At 44.7% G+C, this 6,726-nt stretch overlaps 1 long non-coding RNA gene across 1 annotated transcript; it reads left to right on the forward strand.

The window, feature by feature from the left end:
• The first annotated feature begins 2,297 nt into the window (after positions 1-2,297).
• On the forward strand, positions 2,298-5,840 carry LOC129604223 (uncharacterized). The gene is made up of 3 exons (XR_008694920.1): positions 2,298-2,560; positions 3,395-3,655; positions 4,062-5,840. It is a non-coding gene; the product is annotated as an uncharacterized LOC129604223 (long non-coding RNA).
• The last annotated feature ends 886 nt before the right edge of the window (positions 5,841-6,726 follow it).

The following is a 6,726-nucleotide window of genomic DNA, read 5'->3' on the forward strand; positions in this document are numbered from 1 at the left end:
GCAGTTCTGCATCTGTGCCATGATGTGCCACCGCAGGCTTTACCAGCCTAAATCCTCTACATTATGGTGGATGAGAATCTGCACTCTGATAGCCTAAAGCGCCAAGGAGGATTTGATCCCGGGGCCTTCTGTCTCAGAGTGACATGTAATAATCATCTGACATAAGTGACCAAGCATCGTGCACGGCCCAGTAAGCTGCTGGAATTGTTTGTCTTCCTGCGCAGAGCGTGCTAAGACCTCCTATTTCACTGCAGCCATAGGAAACTAGTGGAGCACTTTGCTTTGGAGATGGAGGGCTGTGGTTAGGAAACAGATGGATCATTTTGGATTAAAGCTGAGATGCAGGTCCCACATTATAAACCTAAGTTTACATTGGAATCATCACAATAAAGAGAAACAAATCTTTCTTGCAAAACTTACTGGAATTCCACTGTAAGTCGTAACTTGTGCATGAGGTAGAGGTTTAAACACTGATTTGAGTAAAAATGTGGACACCGTTTGTTTTGTTAAAGCAAATGACTAGTGCCTATGTATGTGTGCCTTGACTGCAGTCCTGCACAGCTTCTACAGCGTATCAGCGAGTATTAGATTCGCCTGCTCCTACACAGGCCGACAGCAGGACCAGACAAATAAACTGAAATAAACTCAGACTGGGACCAGTAAAATGCCTGCACCAGCAGGTCATTCACTACGAATACAGAATCAGTGATTAAAATCAAATTAAGATCAGATTCAGACTACATCAAAAATTGAAAATTATAAAAACCTTCAACTTTCTAGAAGCAAACTGCAGTACAGTGTAACCCTTTAGTGGCTGGAGCCTGGATCTGCCTGAACAATTCCTAAACCTGCTAGTTAAGCTATTCATCTCAGGAAGTCATACATTACTTTGAACGTGAATCTAAATCTATTCTCAAATTCTCTCCCTGGAAAACCGCTGATTAGAAAAAAGCTGGTCAGTCAAGCCGGGTCACTACAAACACAGCAGGCAGCCAGTTTAAAGCGTGCGCTTCTGGCCTAAAGAGTTGGCCGACTACTGGGATAATCACCGGCAGTTTCACGCTGCAGATCAATGGCTCCATAAATATTTCATTTATTACATGTCAGGGCTGCATGTACGCGGTGTGCTCCTGTTAGACATGCCATGCTGTGGGAACATTACATAAACAGCTCGGAGAGGGACAGGAGAGAGCCAAGGTTAGCACTGAGCCATGTGTCTTCACTGCCCTCTACAGGAACAACTCTACCTGTGATCCATGGTTCACTGCCCTCGTGCCCCCAGCACTTCGTCTGCTAACACTGTTTGCTGCACTAGCTCTTTGAACTCTCGTGGATTCCGGTGCACATAGATACGGCGGAGTCTGACTTAGCAGATCTAAGTAGTATAAATCACGTGTTCAGTGTAAAATAAAGTTTACGTTACTCTAAAAGTGAATGTTTACCCGAGTCTTAGTGAATCAGGCAGTTTTCATGTGTCACCTGCTGCACGTCACAAAGAGGAGAGAGTAAGATTATCCAGGGCTGAGGTCGCCGACCTGAAAGGCTGAGAGCTTAACCAGCCGAGCAATTAACTCGCACACAAATCAGAAATAGTCAGTTGTCTGGGAAAATCTATACAGACCTGCTTATCCTACTTTGTCGGCATCCTTTTCACTAAGGTTAAACACTGGGAAAGGATGGGATTAGGGGAGGATTGGGTGGGACTGAAGTTCCCTTGGCACAAAAGTTACAGCAAACAAAAAAGAAATACCCTCACAAAACCTTTCTTAATATGAAGGTTTCACATTTAAATCAAAGTGATGAACTAATTCCCTTTGGTTTGGTTTTGGCGAAATCTTTGCCACCCACAGTAGAAAGTACTAAAATAGAGAACTCGTCTCATTATGTGGAGGATTCTCGCGACATCTTTGATTGTCAATTGGTCGTATGATTATTTAGAAATAAGCTAGATTCCACAGAACATTAAAAATACTGTACAGGTGCATCAGTGCTTATTACACTCCCAGTGTACGCTTATAATTAATAATTCATACATGACATACGAGACTGAATACTGAAAAGCTGTACTAACAAAACATTGCCTTCCTGGCAGCATCTCTCACTGTGTGAATGTGTGGACTCCTCTCTCCTGTATCTCGCTTTCACACACTCCACCTCCTTTCATCTCAGCCTCGCTCTCCCCCGCGCTCTCTCACATGCTCCTCTGTCTCCGGCCTCCGTGTGGGTCAACCGAGGTAAATGTGCCAACCTATCCTATTTAGGTCACACTAACAACACATCACAGTTCACTTGGGATTCAGCCTGGGCCAACTTTGACTGCGTTCGCGGCACTGGGGCTATTAGGGTCATGACACCCCCTATGTGGATTGGTCACCAGACATAATGGGCTAACTGCGAGACGAGTCGAGGTGCGCTAACTACAAAAAAATGATCCGGCGCGTTTGCGGCGCCGCTATCCGTCTTCGTGACTCCGTGAACCGTCGGTGGAGTAGAATGAGGTGATCCCGCAGCCCCAGAGCACTCTGACAAAAGGCGCCGCGCCGGAGCAGGCTGCGTAAAGGTAAAAGTGACCCGGCTCTTTAAGAAGTGGCGGGCGAACTACCGATACTGTGCACGAGGACAGAAGGAGCAGCTGCTGTCACTCTGAATGCCGTCATATTTAGCTTCAGATGCACTAAAGCAAGATCACTGGCTTAAGGTTCTTTTGTGATTGTAGGAGCTGAACACAGGAGCTGCTCTGCATTCTCTGCTCAAACAGGCAGCATGTGTTGTCATAGGTAGGATGTTAAGGTGACTATTCTTTAAAAAGAAATTGTATTTTATGTTGTATAGTGAAACACTTCTATCTATCAATCTGCAGAAATGTGATCCTGCTAATTGTTAGACAGTAAATTGAGTATCTGTATATTTAGCAGGGGTAAACACACAAAGCAGGGGGTGCTTTGAAGAAAGACAGCGCTTGTGAAAAGAGATTCATCCCCACAGTTCATGTGTTTCATCATATACTGATCACTGCAGTATGTGACAGGAGATATGCTGTGTTCCCCTGCCACTCATCCTTTATCTGTCAAAATACACTGGCTCCCACACTGGGGGCGAGCCGTGACAAGCCGGCAGAGTGTGTGTGCGTGTGTGTGTGTGTGTGTGTGTGTGTGTGTGTGTGTGTGTGTGTGTGTGTGTGTGTGTGTGTGTGTGTGCGTGCGTGTGTGTGCGTGCATGTGTGCGTGTGTGTGTGTGTGTGTGTGTGTGTGTGTGCGTGCGTGCATGTGTGTGTGTGTGTGTGTGTGTGTGTGTGTGCGCGCGTGTGTGTGCGCGTGTGTGTGAGTCATCATCTCACAGGGTGTGAGGTCCTGGGTGTGGTTATTAAGGACACTGATCTTCTGCTTGCTCACAGATTACTGCTCGCTGGCCAGCTGTGGACGGGATCACCAAGTTGCAGGACCTTGTTCAAGTGGTACAAGTTTTTCGGTATCAGTGTCATCTCTCGCCACAGTAAAGCGTAGCAGACATCCGTCATATAATGTATAAATGGTAGCATATAAACTTTAGATTTTCTGCATTCTTCCAGTGTTTTGTCTTTTCCTTTTTTATAAGTGACAGCTCATAGTATCCCACCAAAGGACGGCGCTGATGGAGCCAAAGCGAGAAAGCGAGGGTCAGTGTGGCAGGCACAGTAACAAGTTGTTGATGCTGAAGTGAAGCAGACACACTCTGAGAATAAGCAAGAGCTGAGTGTCAGGACCTGTTAGAGGTTTACAAGCACTATCCACACTTTACACCCGTGTCCATGGGCACTGAAGTCCTACCCCCACCTACCCTTCCAACAACCTCTGCCCTATTCAGTTTAGCTGTCTCTGGGGTTAATACCATGTCCTGGAGCTGAAACAACAGGATCACAGCCACAGCACTAATACTCAATAGACACTGACCTACTTTGTTGGATTATACAGGGGGAAAAAAACTGATCCGCTGCCCTAATGCCAGCAATGAAAACGATCTAATGGTCCTAACTGCTCTGTTTAATCTAAAAGCATGCTCATGTTATTAATTTCTCATTATAGGAATGCAGTTGCGCTGATGGGATTAAACGTCCTGCCCTGGCTCTCTTTCATTTGGTGACCTCGCCGCAGAAACATAAAGGCTAAAAACCATCTGGCTGGACACTCCCTCATGTCCCTTGTTTATGTCTCTCACGTGATCGTGTGCACGCCGGGCTCACGGGTTACTCACCCAGGTTAAAACAGCCGAATGGAAATGTATTTGTGGTGCGGATTTGAATATGAACCAAGACACTTTGACTCGCTGTCTTTTCTTTCCCCCCAGTTTTTCCCATTAAACCAGCCCATAATAGAATAGGTTTCAGGTTGCTGATACATAAAACACAACATTGTTTTAGGCTTGACTTTACAACTTGTTTCCTTTAGTGCAAATTAATGCTCATATGAATGCGGAGTGCCCTCGGCTGATTGTACATCCAATTTGAACAATCAAAATCTATTTTTCTGGTCCATTACATTACCACCAGGGGGCACTTGATTCCTCAAGCATGCAGTGTTGTGTTTGACAAATTGCCACAGAGGTAACACATGTATTCAGCGAGAGAATTAGAGAATAGGAATGCGTTTACAACCAGCCCGCCGCCCCCTCGCCCACCTCTAATTTTCTGTGTGTGTAATCTGCTATATCATGACAGCCTGCAGCTGCAGCGGAGGAGACGCTTTAACACGATCATCCGTGGTCCGTGACAGGGAGGCAGGAGAGACAAAACACTCCTAAACGCAGCAGATTCTCTGTTATAAATCAAGCATTGCAATGCTGCGATGCGGCTTTTTTTCAGGAAATACACAAGCACAGTTGTTCCTGTATTCCGTGTTCAGTTACATCACTGGTAATAACCCGTGGCAGTTTAAAGATGTCACATCGATACAACGAATAACACAGTAATGAACAAAACTGACAAACAGCTGTTTAAAAGTTCCAGGACTTGACTTCCTGTTTGAAACCGTCCTCCGAGCGCAGAGCGCTGTAGCCTTTGCATTTCTGTCATTCTGTCACAGCGAATGCGAACGTGAAAGGCAATGCTTCAAACTGCTGAATAAGCATAAAGTGCATCTAAACCTGAGGCGTTCAGTACGCCTACAGTAATAACAGAAGAGATGACGCGTCATATATCATATCAGCCATTACCAGTTAGAAACAAGATGAAAACACGCAGCCTGTTGACAGATCTGAAAAGGGATTTGCATTATTCTGTGGTATGTTTGTTTCCAAACACACTTGCAGTAGTAAACGTATCAATCCATGTTGAAAAATGCTTTATTATGCAAGATTTCATCCCAAACCGTAGTTAAAATTGTCACTAAAAGCAAATTTTCTACCTTCAGTTTTTTTCCCATTCAAAGAATCCACATATTATTCAGTACAGGATGCCAGATTGCAAATGTTTACTTTATTATTTTATCTCAACAACTATCTTTAACGCTTGTACCTTTAAGTTCAAAGAGTAAACCCTGGGGGGTGAGGGCTATAAATTATTTGCGAGGGAAAAGGCATGATGCATCTTTTAACATGTGCAGTCATTGCAGAGTGCAAAACCTACAAATGTCATGTCCTCTTAAGATCAAAAGTAATTGGTTAGGCTGCACAACAAGGCACAGGGGGTAACGAGGCAGTTTGCCACTGTAACAGACTCAAATGCCATAGTGTGCAGCATGTCGGTGAGCTAATAGACCCCCTCGCACAAGGAGAGACCAGAGTTCATTCTGTCTTATGAAATTTAGCTGGAGGTGCAGTCCGCTCTTAACCCATTACCAGCATTAGCACCCGCTACAACCTGGAAGTTCTAAGCTGCCGTGGTTCAACAGCCAATAGCAAGTGAATGTACATTAAAACTAAGCATAAAATACCATATGTGCATATGACATGTTTAATCCATCCCATAACATGCAATCAGACTTATTATGAGCATATACAGTGTTATCTGGAGTATATACTGTAGTCTCTCCAACATGGGCAATACATTTCCAAGTTGTTGGCAGAGGCCATTAGGAGCACAAAGGGGGGAGGTGGTGCATTATGGTTGGCTCATTGAGCAGTGACCAGGCCTGTGGTGCCTCACAGCTGCAAGTAAAGGGGTGACAACAAGAGAAGCAGGTGATGTGCTCCAAGTGGCGCTCCACCACTTTGCAGCCTGCAGTGTGCTTCCTTATGCCCGCAGGGGATCAGATGTCAGGTCTAATGAACATGGCTGAGATCACAGTGCATATGTAATTCCTGACAAAAACCCCGATCAGCTGCAGAAACGGAGAACGGAGAATCTACCAGACACGGACAAATGTTCTTAACTCTGTTTCTCTTGCATTCCTTTTCATTATGAGGACATTTAGTTGGTCACTGTACTGTAGGGACAGGAACACACTGACAATCTGGGGAAAACAGTCTATTTTGACATTTTACTTTTCTGATACACAAAAGAGGGAAAACAGCAACAATTTACCTCAGGACGGGAGAATCCAAGACTGACCCGGTAACAATGAATTTGAGTTCATTTCCATTTTTAGTGCACTCGAAAGTTTAGTGGGTAACTCAAACGACATTGTGTCAAACATCGTTAAATTCTAAGTAAGTAAAGTAAAAATGCCCAAAAAGAGAGGGAGAAACTCTGAAGGTGAAGTAGAAGCTGCTTCGCGAACGTGACTGTCATATTTCCATCAGTTGGTAAGTGGG

The sequence above is a fragment of the Betta splendens genome, chromosome 6, assembly GCF_900634795.4.
Source record: "Betta splendens chromosome 6, fBetSpl5.4, whole genome shotgun sequence".
Lineage (NCBI taxonomy): Eukaryota > Metazoa > Chordata > Actinopteri > Anabantiformes > Osphronemidae > Betta > Betta splendens.